Source organism: Pygoscelis adeliae, unplaced genomic scaffold, assembly GCF_000699105.1.
Source record: "Pygoscelis adeliae isolate BGI_AS28 unplaced genomic scaffold, ASM69910v1 Scaffold103, whole genome shotgun sequence".
NCBI lineage: Eukaryota > Metazoa > Chordata > Aves > Sphenisciformes > Spheniscidae > Pygoscelis > Pygoscelis adeliae.
Window position 1 is genome coordinate 781,452 of NW_008824723.1, and position 15,739 is coordinate 797,190.

A 15,739-nucleotide genomic window follows, 5' to 3' on the forward strand; every position below is an offset into this window, starting at 1 on the left:
AGAAGGCCACTAGGTTAGTCAGGCAGGACTTGCCCTTGGTGAAGCCATGCTGGCTGTCTCGAATGACCTCCCTGTCCTCCGTGTGCCTTAGCATAGCTTCCAGGAGGATCTGTTCCATGATCTTCCCAGGCACAGAGGTGAGACTGACTGGCCTGTAGTTCCCTGGGTCTTCCTTTTTTCTCCTTTTGAAAATGGGGGTTATGTTTCCCCTTTTCCAGTCAGTGGGAACTTCACTGGACTGCCATGACTTCTCAAATACAATGGATAGTGGCTTAGCAACTTCATCTGCCAGTTCCTTCAGGACCCGCAGATGGATCTCGTTGGGTCCCATGGACTTGTGAACCTTCAGGTGCCTTAGATGGTCTCGAACCTGATGTTTGCATCTCACCTTCTTCTGAAAATAGCTTGGGGTTAAGCTGTGCCTACAGTACAGACTTCTGCCAGCAAAGCTGTACTGGCCAAAAAGCATGGAGAGGTGTGATTGCCGAGTGACACGGCCATGCTGGCACAGCCCTGAGGCATGACATGCATATTCTGGGGAAGGCACCCTTTCTCCAGCCTGTAAGGGACTCGTGATGGGCTGTTGTAGACCAGGGCTTTGCTGCGGTAGCCCTATCTGCCGTGTAGCCTTTTGACAAGGTTACGTGGGTGTTCGTCTGCTGCTGAAGCACTCCAGCAGTGCTTCTGGGGTCTTAGTTCCTGTAAATTTTTAAAGTGGTGTTTTCAGATCCTCCTTAGTAAAAAAGAGGTTAAAGACGCGTTTTTAATGTTGCAGGTTCTCTCTCGTTGTCCTTTGCGAGGAGGTTCTGGTGTTCCCCCCATGCTCTGGAGCAGGGCACAGCAGCAGTTATTCTAGCTATGTGCCATCTAATGCTAGATAATGTTGCAAGATCCAAATATAAAAAAATATAAAAAGTGGAAAAACATGCAGAGGAAACAAGGCACAACTTTACCTCTTGGGCAGAGCAACCCCCTTCCTTCTTCCTAGCACAGCTTCACCCCTCGAGTCTTTGAAAGACGGATAACTGCATTGGGTTTTTACCACCGACTGTCTTTCCACACCGAGTTTTTTTCTTTGGCTCCCTTCAAGAACTTATGTTGTCACACTGCTACTGCAGGTCCTTCAGTGAAATACTGCTTCTCTCTTCCTCCCCATCCTTTTAGAGTTGCACATTTCTTTGCTCGAGAAAAACGCTTCAAGGTCATCCCCAGCCTCATTGGAGAAGCAGAGAAGAGAGCGGTTTACTGTGGTGTTTATTTAATCTCATCTCTCTTAAAATACAAGCACCTGGTATCTGTTTGCATATTTTCCATCCCAGTATTTGTGATACAGAGAAGTTTTGTTACATGAATTAGGTGTAGAAGCACTGAGGAATAAAAATGATTTACACAAGCTCAGGCAGAGGATTAAAACCTTCTCTCCCATATCCTGGCTACCTAGATACCCTCTTACCTCTCCTTTTCCTTTGGTGCACCGGTGTCCCTGGGTTATGAGTTGCTCCCTGAATAGCTCAGCTTCTCTGTACAGTGTAGGATGCACCGATTTCTGAACGGGTCCCTAAGGATGTGCCAGCTGAGTGTGGCGGATGGCAAAGGCCACGTCAGACCTGCAAGTTATTTATCTGTTTGCTTGTATGTTTAAAGTTACTTATTGCCTTTGGCAAAACTATTGCAATCATTCGATCTATTGGAATTGCCCAATTAAGTCTCAGATCAGATAAAAGTCTATTGAGATGTGATTATCAACAAAGAAAGCATCAAGATCGCCAGCTTGGCCTCCATGAGGAATATGGGTTCTGACTTGAAACAAATACGTGGCAAGGCTGTGATTTTGGCTTGGTTTTCTCCCAGAATAAGAATGGAAAGTGTCTCATCTTTTGTAACGGTCTCCCCCCCCCCCTCCAGTGAAACTGAGCATTTTTTCATCCTGCAAAGGGGACCCAGAACATTATTTTGCTAGAGCAGGGTACAGTCAAGATGCAAAAATACTGTGGAGGAGCTAAGTCTGAAGTGTTACTGCTTTCTAGCAAGTTTCATATATATATATATGCCAATTCTCTTCATAGCTGTGGAGAGCAGGGATGCCTGGCTTCCCAGGGCATGAAACTCTCATGTTTAGCCTGTTCCGGTAGATCACAGGAGATGGGACCACAGTGTAATGTCCTTAATTACATCTCCATTCCCTGTTCTCCCTGTTCCACACTCTCCCTGCAGCCGGGAACTCACCGTTACTGTAGGAATTCTCACCGGTGTCCCAACATTCAAAAACAACACTTGTTATTTTTACCTGTTTATTGGGGGTTTTTTGGGAAGCAAAATGCTAAAGACAAATAAAACAAGTCAATAAGCAAAGCATTTAAATGAATGTGCAGTCATTACAACTGGTATCAGAGCAAAGGAATGCAAACAGGCCAGTCTGTGGCTTGATGCTTTTATCTCCTGTCCCTCTGTTTTGTTTTTAATTTTGAGCACAGGAAGGGGCCAATCTATGACCATATGCTTACAAAATGCTGGTTACACGTCTTCCAAACAATATTGTCACAGTAATGATATGTCATGTATGTGTCATGTTTTGTCACACTGTGAATGTACCCATGTGACTCCAAACCTTACTGCGTTTCCTTGTCCTGTTCTTCAACACCAGTAGTAACAATTGTTTCCGGTCAACTTCTGTATCCATTCTGAATAAATTGGAAATGTGATTTCACTTCATTCAGTACCGGTGGGAAATTCATACCCTGGGAAATTTGCAAGAGTATTGCAGGGAAAATGTTAAGCATGTGCTTAAGCATCATTGATGTTGATCAAGTTAAGTGTGCTCTTAAGCCTTAGGAGCTATTGCCTCTTTCCAAGCGTTGGACTTAATGGAGAGTTCTGAAGGAAGGGGAATTGATCTCCACTTGCAAGGCCCTAAAGATGGAAGTGCACCTTGAGGAGAGGAATAATCAGCAGAAGCTGATGCTGATACTGCTGTGAACATTATCTTTGTCATACCTTTTCATTTTCCAAGGATAAGATCCTTTCAGCATGATCTAAAGATTCCTTCAATTTTCAAAAGTTGGGGTTTTTTTCTCCCCTTGTGATTTGTTTTCCCTTATTTTTCTTGTCGTGTAATCGCCTTTGCAGTTTTAACAAGGTTTTGAAGTTAACACTACTTTGAGGCAGTGATATCTAGGCCAAAGAGGTTCTCACCTCTTTGGTGTGAGCAAGTTCTTGTGATTTTTGGGGAGGGAGGTCTTGTGATGAGAACATGGAGGAACAGGGAATCAAGGCTCCTAGGTCAGATTCGATCTCTGTGGCTTTCCCTCCTGCAAGCCTTTGACAAATGAGAGATGAATGCAGACTCCATATAACCATCTTTAAAATAGATCTCCCTTGGGGAGAGTATGGATTAATTAACATTTCAGAAGCGCTTTGAGTTCCTTTGATAGGTGTTGCAGAAATGCAAAAGGGTTTTTTTTTCTTGCTAGACGTAGGCTGTCAAAAGGATGGATTATAATGATGTTGGTTTACCTCCTAAGAGCTTTTTTTCAAATGGAAGACTATTTAACTTCTTATGTATATACCAATATGGTGTTTTACTGCCAATTTAAGCCAAATAAAATATACAGCATCTGGACCAAGACTGGATTTGGTACCTTCACATCATGAAAGCTCATGCTGATAATTTGCCAGTAGCCTCAGGGCTCTGATAGTAATTTGCCAGATGCTATACTAAACCTAATTTGCATCTGTATTTACATAAATGCTTTAATTAAAATTATATGCACCAACCTGAGATAGATGAGCAGCACTGCCTCCTATTTGTTTACATTCCCTGACAATAAAACCCTGCCTTGGCTGCTTCTTGCCAGTTGTACGACTTGACAAGGCTATTTGAGGTGCGGACTAGAAACTTGACAGATTTCTAGTAAAGCTCTGCTGGAAACTGAGGAGCTACCTTAAGCTTCCAGGACCAAATTATGCCTTTATTTTAGCAGCACAGGAGATTTGAGCATCTTGATTCTAGGGGTCAAATTTGGTCCGTGGATGGCTCTAGATTTAGGGTAGTTTTGTGCAGTCAGGATTTATGGCTTCTTGCAGACATCTGCTTTGTCACACATGCAAAATGTGAGACCCCACTGAGGACAGTAGAAAAACATTTTAAATACAGCTTCCATCACGAATAAAATTTCTGAGCATCTGTGAACGGAGCATTACAGAGCTCCTTGTAAGGCGAAGCGCTCTAAATAAAAGGGATTTCGGGGCCCAAGTGAGGTCCTCGTTGTTTCAGTGGGACGTGTGAGAGCTCATGGCTGAGTTTGGATGAAGGCAGTGGAGACTCTGGCTGAGGTTTTTCCTTAGACCACACATTTAATCTGGAAAATGCAAGCATATAAATACAAATTAAATCCAAGCTGTGCAGTTTGCCTTGCGCAGTGGAGGATGTTCTGGTTGATGTTGCTGTGCTGCTTCCCAGTTATTCGGAAGTTGTCATAAAGTGTCGCAAAGGAAAGAAATCAAGTGCAAAGTTACAACTGATTTCACAAACTGCTTTGAATATCCACGAAGGACAGGCTAAAGAGAGATGTAACTACCCTGCCTGGATTTGGAGGGTTGCTGAGCTTTATTTAAAGGTGTTTACTTAATTTGCTCTATATGAGATACTTCAAAGCCACTGTTTCCCTCACTGTATATGTGTTGGGGGTTGGACTTGATGATGGTAAGGTCCCTTCCAACCCAAACTATTCTATGATTCTATATAAATCTGAGCATTACCAGTCGCTTTCTCTGGTGACCTCTGACTGTATTTGCGCACAGTCATTTCTGAATTCAGTTTGAGAGAGTCCATTCAGGTTCAGCATATTCGTACATTAACCCCTTTGCCTGATAGCTCTGTCGAAGAGGATAAACTGCCCCACATATTACGACCTGCCATGGGATGGCTGGCCAAAACCTGTTTATTGAAGTCCATGTGCAAGAGCACAGGCACAAAAGCATCTACATTTGTTGCAAAGTGGCCTAAATATTTGAATTAGGAGGTGTTAGTAAGCAGGCTGAAACGCACGTCCGAGGGTGTGGGGTGAGTGGCAGTACAGGGTGACCCGGTGGCGATGGGAGCCAGAGCCCACCCCGCTCCCATGGGCATTGCAGCACCACAGCCCTCAGCCCGCTACAGAAATGGCAGCCACCGGTGATTGCAAGGGTGTTCTACGCTGCCGGGGGCACCATCTGCCCAGCAGCTGGGGTCTGCCGGGGGGTCATAGACAGGCAGCGCTTTGCACTGCTGGGACACGGTGGTCTCAGTCAAGTAATGGGCACGACAAAGCCAGATTTGCAATCTTGCGAAGCTGCAGCCTTAATTTAAGCTGAAATAACATAAATAAATCCAAACTATCGGTCTTGCTTTACCTCATCCATAATAAGAGGATGAAAACACTTCCCCTATTAAATTCATTACGGCGGGGGGGTGCTCTGATACTTGATAGGAAGGTGGGGAAGGCAGCTGAAGGAAAGCAGCCCTCATTTCCCCCTGGTGTGAGGGAGAGGAGGGGAGGGTACTTGCTGGTTACTCAGTCCTGCTTTTTACGGTCACTAACTGGAGCAAGGAGGACAGGCAGTGCTCGGCTCCTCTCCACTGATGAAGCTTTTTTAATGTGAGGGGAGCAGATGAAGGAGAGGGCCTGGGACATGGCACACAGGGAAAAAAACATTCCCCAGGGAAGGTGTCCTGTTAGGGTGCGATATGTGTTTGTGTTAAAATCTGCTCTGCAGTTGTCTCCTCTGGCAGGGAGATCCATTGGCCGGTTGTCTCTGCTCAGCCGTCCGCTTTCCCCTCTGCCGTCTGCGCCACATCTCCCAGCAAGGCCGGCGCCGCAGCCCAGTCCCTGGGGAAGGAGGGATGGCGGCTGGAGGGCAGGAGCCCCGGGAAGTTGGGGTTTGCGACCCGGCTTCAACGCTAAACCAGCCACTAGTTTGAATTTGGACCAACATCCAAGGTACCAAGTTTGGTACCTCTGGCTTTCCCAGGGTGACCTGTCAGTGTGTGTTGAGGTGCGAGAGCAAGCCAGGGAGGAGGTTCAGCAAGCAGCCCTGTGTTTGGAGAAGGTTTCTTTCAAAATCATCGTGTCTGTCTGATTTTAAAATTCACCGCTAATGCTTTAAGTGTAGCGAGTGCTGTATGCCAGCCTTTAATCAGCCTGTGCGTATTTTAAGAATCGTGCCAACTGTTACTGCCTTAGAGATACCTGGAGATTTGGTCGAGAGAAGCCTGGCCTAGTTTTTCAGGGTAGCTAGCAATACGTTTTCATTTCCCTATTTAACGTGAGCCTCCCCAGTCTTATTTTTCAAGGCATTTTCTTTGAAAGGTTGCAAAGCTCCGAGCAACCAGTTAATGCACGGGTTAAGAGAGAAGTTGGGGTGTAACATAGCAATAATTCTTGCAATTAGAAGTATATTAAGAACTGCACTTCAGCCGTGGATGAAGTACGGTGTGGTGGGGTGCTGGAAAGAGGGTCACCCTTGGGCGAGGGGACCTCCGGCCCTGCCGCGGTGAGGGCAGCTCACTTGTCCACAGCTATTTGGTTATAGATGTGCAATGCTGGAGGCAGCATCCAGCAGCCTAGTGCAGGACTGGCACGGTGTCCCTAATGAAGACAAGGCTTAATTGGGTAAAATCATGGCGAGAAAATGTTTGGGTTTAATCATTTGCATATCAGAAATCATTAAGCTGTTAGGCTGGGGGGTTTGTTTGTGTTACACAACTGGTGTGCTGTAAACGATTACTCATCTTTCCATCCCAGCTCTCCAGACTGGGAAAATGGAATATAAAAAGGCTGAAGGGTCTGTCCTGAAAATCCTCTGGATCTTGAGCGTGCCAGACGGGCGTCCCAGAGCCAGGAAAGAAATGCTCGGCTTTGTCAGACCCCTCTCAAGCTCTGACTCGGAAGTGTGCGTGCAAATGGCCCCGCTCGCCATATGCCCAGGTCCCTGCGAAATGAGGTCTTGCCAAAGTGGGCACCCACCTTCCCGCAGAAGCACACTTACTGCTCAGGCTCTTGGGCAACGTGTTGTTGTTCCAGCATCACACCACCACCAAAATATGCAAAAAGCATCTCTCAGACGTAAAAGGACTCCATCCTGGAAAAGCACTTGAGAGCCAGTTCATTAGCTCTTTGATTTCACCAAAAGTTAATTAGGATTCCCAACTACTTTGTATATTTTTTTCTGCTGTCATCTGGAGTTGCAAGCTCCTACTACAAACTGTCACCTGTTGGTAGGCATCCTAGAAGTGTCCTTTCTCCATTTCCCACCTGCGTGTACAGATGAAGTTGATATGAGACCTTGAAGATGTCTGCAGCAAGTCACCTCCTCCTAAAACAGAATCCAGCCTTTTGTCACCCGAGGCCAGTTCGTACTTATTATTTCTATTTCAGAGCGCCTCAAGACGCACATTGGGGTTGATGAAATGACATAAAGCAAAGCTGGAGGCTGTGCCAAATAGTTCATAACCATGGAGGAAAACTTGGCAGAGGGGCAGAGAAAGGGAGGGATGAATTAATGGTAAAACGTGTGTGTGACTGTTTTTAATGTGTTTGTCTCACATTGGCTTTCCTAGATGTTGTCAGCTGTCTAAGTTTTGTACACCTAACAGCAAAGACAAATAGTATTTAATAAAAACAGAAGCAGTATGAGAAGAGGGCATTTACTGAATTTAGAAATCAATCCAGATGCTCTTTCACTGTTAGTTAGACTTTATTATAAAAACAATCTACCTTTTTGATTTGGAGTCACCCAACAAAACTAATCCTTGGCTCGGATGGATGTTTGACTTAAGTTCTGATGTTCTCTTTTTCTTCTTTTTAAACTAAAAAAACCTTAACTTTAAAAAAATGATATGGTACTTGCAGAATCAGTAGAAAAGCTGACCCAGATAAAAGTGCACAAAAATTGGTTTCATGCCCTAGAACTTTTCCTGCATGCTTTTTGATGCAATGTATCTGATCCTTCAAAAAGGAGGTAACATACAGTGATCTCAGCAGCTTTGAAGAATTGTTCTGGAAGAATAACAAGGAGCACTGGAAAAAGGGGTGTGCACGTGTACCTTTTTTTTTTCCCCCTCATTAAATATATCGTGAGATGGAAGAAATTAATGTCATGTTGCTGGTTATATGGAAGGATAGGCTAAATTTTGTATGAAATCGGGTTTTATCTGATTTTTAAAGGGTGAAAGTGCATTTCTCCTGAACAACTCTTCACGGTAGGATGTGAATTGCACTTTTTCTTCCTTGGTTCAGACCTGCTCCTACTGGAGTGAGTGGCAAAGGTGTATCCAAATAGTAGCAGGATTCACTCTCAGAAATGTAATTATGCCCTGGATCATGAATGGGGTAGAAAGCTGTAAAAAGCATGTGCTGCTACAGATGTATTCCAATATAAATAGGATCCAAATCTCAATTTGATTCAAATACAGCACTTAGATCTGCAGGAGTCAGACATTCAGTGTCTGAACCTGTATTGCTTTGGCTTCCAAAAACATCCCAGGCTGTTTAGGGCTGTGGACCCAGAGGCATAACAAATCAGCGTTCAGTGCAGGCATCGCTGCAGTGAGGGTGATAAATTGATAGGACAGACTTGTGGGACTGCGAGACTGGCAGGCTGTAAGGAGAAAGTTTCATTCCATCCCTTTGTATTCTCAGCCTTAAAAAAAAAGTCTAGCTGGAGGGGAAGGATGGGCCCAAAGCTACTGATTCTTAAAAGAATAAGCAGACTCAGTGCCCAGGCTGTGCTGGCTAACCCCAGGATAGGGAGAAAAGGCCACAAAAGCAACTGCTTTATGGGGATTTCCACAAGCCTTTCCAGTCCTTGGGGTCAGACGCTGTTTTTCAGTGCTCGGTGTATGCAGACTTTCCCCTTTCGGCTGTGTTTGTTGGAGCGTGGTGGGGACTGAAGTGCCGGTGCTGGGGCTGTGCAGCTGGGGAGCAAGTGCAGCAGGCAGGCACGTGCGCTGGGAGATGCTCACCTCAAACGGGCTGCTCCGGGAGTTTGCAGTAAGGAGAGAGGACGAAGCTCAGCACCAGGCAGGACCATATAGCAACATGTAGGGGACTCCAGGCAACCTTTCCTCCGGTCTCTTTGTGGCTCCTTGATTACTTGGGCTCCTTGATTACTTGTAGCTGAAAGTAGGTCACCTGGCATGAATGTAGGGGCTGCTGACCCAAGTGCATCTCAACTTTCCAGATACAGACACATGGACGCTCTTACTGAAAATAAGACTCAGTAACACCTAACAGAGCTGGTCTTCAAGAGTGAATGGAGCACAAACACTATTATTTGAACAGAATGAAGTGATTTCTTGCGTTATATTTACACCCTGTGCTCATTTTGTTTCTTATACCACTTTTGCATTGACGGCTGCTGTGTTTGGCAGGAATTTGCAAACACGTCAGTGCTTACAGCCAAAAGTAGGACTGGTCTAAAACAGCCAGAAAAGGGAAACCCCTTCCTCTTGTATTTATTTTTATGACAGCAAAATGTAGTCCCTGGCTGGCCTTGATCAGTCTTTTTTTTTTTTTTTCCCCTTTTTAAGTTTGTTTTTTTTTATTTTCAGCTTGGGGGTTGAGGGAAACAAAAGAGGGAATAAATTAAGAGCAGGAGAAAAGAGTGTCTGCTGTTGGGCTGTGTCATGTGGTAAGAAAATCAGGCTGAAACTGGAGAGACTGGGCCAAACCTAACAGCGGTACTGGGAGGCTTTAAATTGTGTCACTCTGACAGCGGATCTAAGTGGTGGAAATAGCTAGTGATGTTTCTGGCTGCAGTCTAGGTTAAACAGCATTGTGTACATGTGAAGTGATGCTGATGGGCTGCTGCTCGCATCATTTGCTGTACCTGCCTGCGTGATACCTCTTCTAGGCAGTCTCAAATGATGACCCCCATCCTTTCCAAATTGGCACATGCGTTTAGACCGTGGGGACCAATGTGGGTTAGCATGTTTTTGTATTGTGTTCGCTTCAGTTCTCTCTCTCTGTTGGTCTTTTTCTCCATAGCACTGCTGTTGTTATGAGCTTGGGTGTTTGGTGGGGAGAGGAAGGAATGTGTGATTCTTGTCTGTGTCCCCTGTGTACAACGTACGCCACATCTCTTCAGCAAACTTGTATGATGACACCTGGATGGATCTGAACACAGGGACTGGACATCCCATGGTGTTGAAAATTAATTAGTCTGCAGCTTGGTTGTTTATTAATTAATAAACAGTCTGCAGCTCGGTTGTTTAAAAATAAAATAAAAGTTTCTGCTGTACGTATGCTGGGCAGCAAACACGTCCTACAACAGTGCTACTGTAGCAACCGCTGTGTTGGAAAACAGTTATCAATCATGGTTCTGGCAGAGGAGGGTCTGACAACTGTTTTCCAACACGTTTGTTACTATGGGCAAGTAGGTAGCTAACCAGAGGGTGACAGTCTGAAATGCAAGGTTTAAGAGGAATAATGGGAAATAGTTTAGCTCTACTAAAAGCCAAATAAATTAATGATGAGCTTTCTGTTGGCCAGAACCCTACAAGAAATCGCTCTCTCTGGTTGAATTTTGTTACGTGATCAAACATTCTTCTGCTTGCTTTAAAGCCCTTGCTGCCAATTTAAAACAGTATACGAGACTGAGATTTCTCATCCTTCAAGAAAACACTTTGATTTGTTGAAGGAAACTAGGAACAGTTAAGGAGATAGGAAAGAAAGTAATATACCTTTCTCTGTGCTGACATCTGCAGCCGAGGGATGTGTTGAAAACTAAATATAATCCACTTTGAGCAATGCTTTCCCATTTTTTTTCATTTTGGTTCAGTGCTCTGGCTCCCGATGAACTAGGCTTAACAACGGAAAGCGAGGTGCGGAAAGGCTGTATGACGTGAGCGGAGACACGGGGGATCATCCCCCCGCACTGGGGCCGTGGGGCTTAATGTTGTTGTTTGTTTGCATGTTTTTTAAGAAAGCGCTGAGATGAGAAGTGGCAGAGAGTCACGGTCCAATCTGTCTGTCCAGTGCCAGGGAAGCCAGGCCAGGACCCTCGCCAGCCCCTGCCTCACCTTGCAGCTGAGCTGCCACCAGCCAAACCACATCTTCTTACCAGCTTCAAGTAAAACTATGGACGGGCACGTCTCGGCCCTGGGCAGCCTGTGGCTGAGGGGTGGGAGCAGTCCCCTGGGAGCGGCAGTTGGGCGAAGGCGGCCTCTGCCTCAGCCGTCCACTGCCCTGGAGCATCACTCGTGCTTCTCCCTGGCGGGATGTCGGAAGGTTGGTTTCATCTCGATAGAGAGCATGTTTTCTGAAATCTTACAAAGGTCTAAGAGAGGGGGAATAGTTTCTGTGACAGCGCTGCAGTAACAGGGAAAATCTGCCTAAACCTAGGAAACTTTTTCCTTTTTTTTTTTTTGAGACAGCTTATTTGTTTTTTGCTCTTATTTACTCTTACTTTGCTGTTATTTGCTCTTTGCTTATTTTTATGCTTCCACATATTTCCAAAACCAGCTGGTAGCATTAAGAAGGCCTTGCAAACAGGGGCTTGGTCCATTCCTGCAGTTTATAGAAGTTTTCCTGGGGGAAGCGAAGGCTGCAGAGCTGCAGTGTGCCACGGCCTTGGAGTGACTCCCTGGGACAATTTCTGCTCGTGGGTACCTGCAAATGGTGCAGCGTGGATTAAGACCTCATGTGAGCAGTTGTCACACTGCTGAGGTGGAGGAGACGACCCTTGGCAGGAGCTTCCTACCTCGCCTGTGCAGCACCAGGAGCTGCCGGCAGCCTTCCTGCTCCCAGCCTCCCCTTCCTCCCACCACCATATTTTCAGAGGCTGCGGAGCCCCTGGTCTCCCTCTTTTTGTCTGTTTCTCTGTGTTCTCCGGGTCAGCCGGTGGTTTTCCCAGGGAGCGCCAGGGGTGCTGTCAGCAGCTGCTGTGGGGTGGAAATAGCCGTCTCCGTTTCAGCTTTGTTCGAAAGGCTGGAGAAGGGCGACTGAGCGCCGAGTGGGGTAGGGGTAAGACTGCTGGGGATGGAGAGGTGTGGGGGATATCCGTGGGCCTCTCCGAGCATCACTGTCCGCACGGGGGGGATGTGCTTACGCAGAGACCTCAGAGCACTTTGGGGGTTTTTAATGGCTTTTTCACTACCTATTTAGATATTTGATGGAAACTCTGGATTGTGTTTTATGCGTTTGTCTTAGGGATGCAGGCAAGGATGAGTTAATTTTATTAGCTTCATAAAAAGGCGTTGAAGTGAAGGATGCTCGTGAGCACATTACTCCCTTGCGCTGAAGTCTGCCAGGTTTGGTGAATGTTTAACGAGGACCGGACCGGCAGCTGGGAGCTGGTGGGGTGCTCGGGGTCCGCCAGGATAACTGGGAGTTTCAGCGTGTGGATACAGACGACTTTCAGGAACGCTTGTATCTGCTAATCACGCCGTAATAACAGTCTGCAATCTACAGGCTGCAAACCCACCATTTCCAACACAGCTGTGCATATTTAATTCGATAGAAGGCATTTCTAGTCTAGCATTAGAAGTAATTCAGATCACTAAGGTGGTAATTTTGATCATGGTAGTTTTTAGGGAAATCTAGGTATAAGCTAGACTGAGAAGTTAATAAATGCCTAGTACAATACAAACGCTGAGGGGTGAGGAATGCGAACGAGCCTGCACCCCAACCTCGCCATATTCCTGCCTTGCTGAGCCAGCAGCAGAGGAAGGCAGCATCCCAGGGCTTGTTAGGTTGATGAAGGAAAAGCGGCCCCAACCTGTTGCCTGTCCCACCAAATTTTGGGCCTTGGGGCAGTTGGGCGATGGGGGTGGGTCAACAGCAGTGCCAGGGGAAGCGCCAAAGCCTTGTGGAGCTGCGGAGGGTTGGCATTACAGGCACAACCTGCTCCACGGCGATGCTTTTGGCTGACCGGCAGCAGGGTTTAAGCCACCAAGTGGGCATCTTTCAGGAGAAGAGGTTGGGAGGAGTTTGGATTTTATTTTTCTTCGTCTCAAGCACAGCTAGGCAAAACAAGTGCTTTCAGGGCTCCCAACTCTATTTCTCTCTGTAAAATGTTCTTTTGCAAAATTGATCATTTCCGTAGGTTGAGAGAGTCTCAAAGGAACTTTTCTGTCAAGTGTCTAAAAAGTACCATTCTTTCTCTTCCCTGACCTAACAGCAGCTCGAGATTTACATTTTAGCTCACTGAAGATATCTTGATGATCTGTTTTTTGCAAGAAATTTCATGGTGAACAAAGCGAAATAATCCCATTTTAAGGTGGTTAGTGTGGTAGTGTTTGGGTTGCAGAAACTGTGCGGAGTGCTGGTGTTTATCAAGTTGCATACTTTAAAAAAGTATTTTAAAAATTTTGTTTATTTTGTTTTGTTTTGCCATAAGATGTTACTTTTTTTGGAAAGCATCTAGAATAATGAAGCAGCTGGTGGCTGACCCTCCTGCTCGGTGTGCGGAGAAGGAAGGATGGCTGGGGTAGCTGGAGTTATCCTCTGTGTGCTGTGGGCTATGTACACGCACACAGAGGCAATTCCCATGAACCAGGCGGTGTGTGGTAACTCATAAATCACCGTCACCTGTTTTGTACGTGTACTCACCAGGACACCGCACGGGAGCCAGCAGGTACAAATCTTCCCAGCTCCTGTCCGTGACTGTGTGGGTGTTTACGTGGCACGACTCATGTAGGTGAGGACATGACGCCTGCATGAATGTGGAGTGGAGAGGTCTGGTCTGAATTTGCCTGATTCTGGAGTTGTGATGCATTTCAGGGAAGTGATGCTTTCGTGCCAAGGAGACCTGCTTCCCCTGCCTTGAGCTGGCTTGGAGTAAGCATGCCCCCACAAGAGCTACCCGTGCAGGGATCCTCAGGATGAACAAACTCGGGCAAGACCCATTTTCTTTTCATTAGTAATTACCTACCTGTTGCAAAAAATTTGGCACTTCTGTATAAGCCATGTTTGTGACTCCTTCATTTCACTATTGCCTAACTCCAGGCTTTCAAAAGCAGTAGCAGATCTCCCAGAACCATGAAATTGTTTAAAAGATCTGAAATATGTGTGTGTGTATATGTATATATATATTACCAATTTGTTTCTGAGCTGTTATATTAAACCCAAATCATATTCTCATAGCCACAAGGGGTAGAAACTTTTTGCATGCTTTCTGAAGAGGATTGTGTGGTATGAGTACAACAGCAAGGGACTGGATTTAATAACCCTGGAGATTTCTCCCTGCTTTATGTTTCCTAAAGAGGGGATCCTTGCAGAAATTTCATCAGCTGGGTCTTTAGGAAAAGCACCAAAAATTGTGAGGCTCATTATAAAGTCCTAAGAAGTGATGGCACCATGCATACGTATTTATTTCAATTAACTTTCTAAGCAGAGGTTAGAGATCATGGAAAGACAGCTGCGTTGCACTATAGGCAATTTTGTTGTTCTTTAAAAGCATTTTATTCATAGGGGTGGTTTTGGTCCATGTTGGCAAGACGTGGGGTCACTTTTGCGCGTGGGACACAGCACTAAAAATACAAGATTTCAGATAGTGGATTCAGTGTAAGATAACTGGACTAAGCCCATTAAATACAGAAACTGCTCGGCCCCAGGCTTGCAGCCTATGATGGGAGAATGGGAATTTGACCCAAAAGAGGGAAGGAAGGGCAGCAGAAGGTGGCCTGCCAAGTCCAAAAAGGGGTGGAGGTGTAAACAGCACAAAATCTGCAGCTATCCTGTATGTTTATTTCTCTTTTACGGTTCAGTGAAACTAGCATTTTTTTGCCTTACTCCAAGATGGAGCAAAGCGGGAAGCAGCTTCCCCTTTATCTATGAATAAACATGCAGCTTTTTCTATTCTAAGCTCTTAAGAAATGGTTTTGGTTGTGTAACAGCTCCTGGCCTCCCAGCTCCTCCAGTAGCCATGATGCTCTTTCAGGAAATCAAGTCATATCTTCCTTTGAAAAGAAGCAAAAAAATATCTTCCTAACCTGCTGGGAAGGAGCAAAAGACTCTGAGTGATTTCTTTGGGGTTTGCCAGCTGACCTTCCTCTGGCCAGATAACAAGAGTGTGAAATTTCAAACTCAAATACTTGAGCTGGAGCTGAGAATGCAGGTTGTGCTCTTGGTGCTGCTGAAGCGATCAATAAGCTTCTACCTCTTTTCTTGAGGGACTAGCAGAGTGTTTTGCTGCATGTATTTCTTTTACTCAGAGCGGTCCCGTGACCATTTATTTTGTCTTCACCTATTCTTTGCAGACCCACAGGCATGGTGTTTCTCAGGTGTGTACACACACATGTGCACAGCCACTGCCAAAGGGGGAAATTTGTTATATCAGTCCTGCTCTTGCAGCTGCTGAAGCTAAACCTTCCTCTCCCATTTCTTTAGGGGAAAAAAAAAAGCAAAAATGAGGAAAGCCAGCTTTAGCTTTGGGACACAGCAGGTGAGTCCCTTTAAGGAGGAGGAGGGCAATTTTGATGGCATTTTGTCAAAGTTCCCAGTAGCCAAACAGCTTGTTCTGGTACGTGTCTGCTGCAGCAGATGTTTTGTGGGTATTTCCAGTCTGAACCACAGCAGCGGTATCTTTGGACATCAGTGTGTGAGTGTTCTCCACTGTCTGCCTGGCCTAAGAAATGTGGATTTTTTTTTTCCCCCAGAGACCCCCAACATTCGTTGTGTTACTGTAATAGGCTGGAGCACCAATCTTTCAAATTCTATGTCTGTCAGTGGTGGTCAGTGGAAAAGGGAATTGCTGCAAT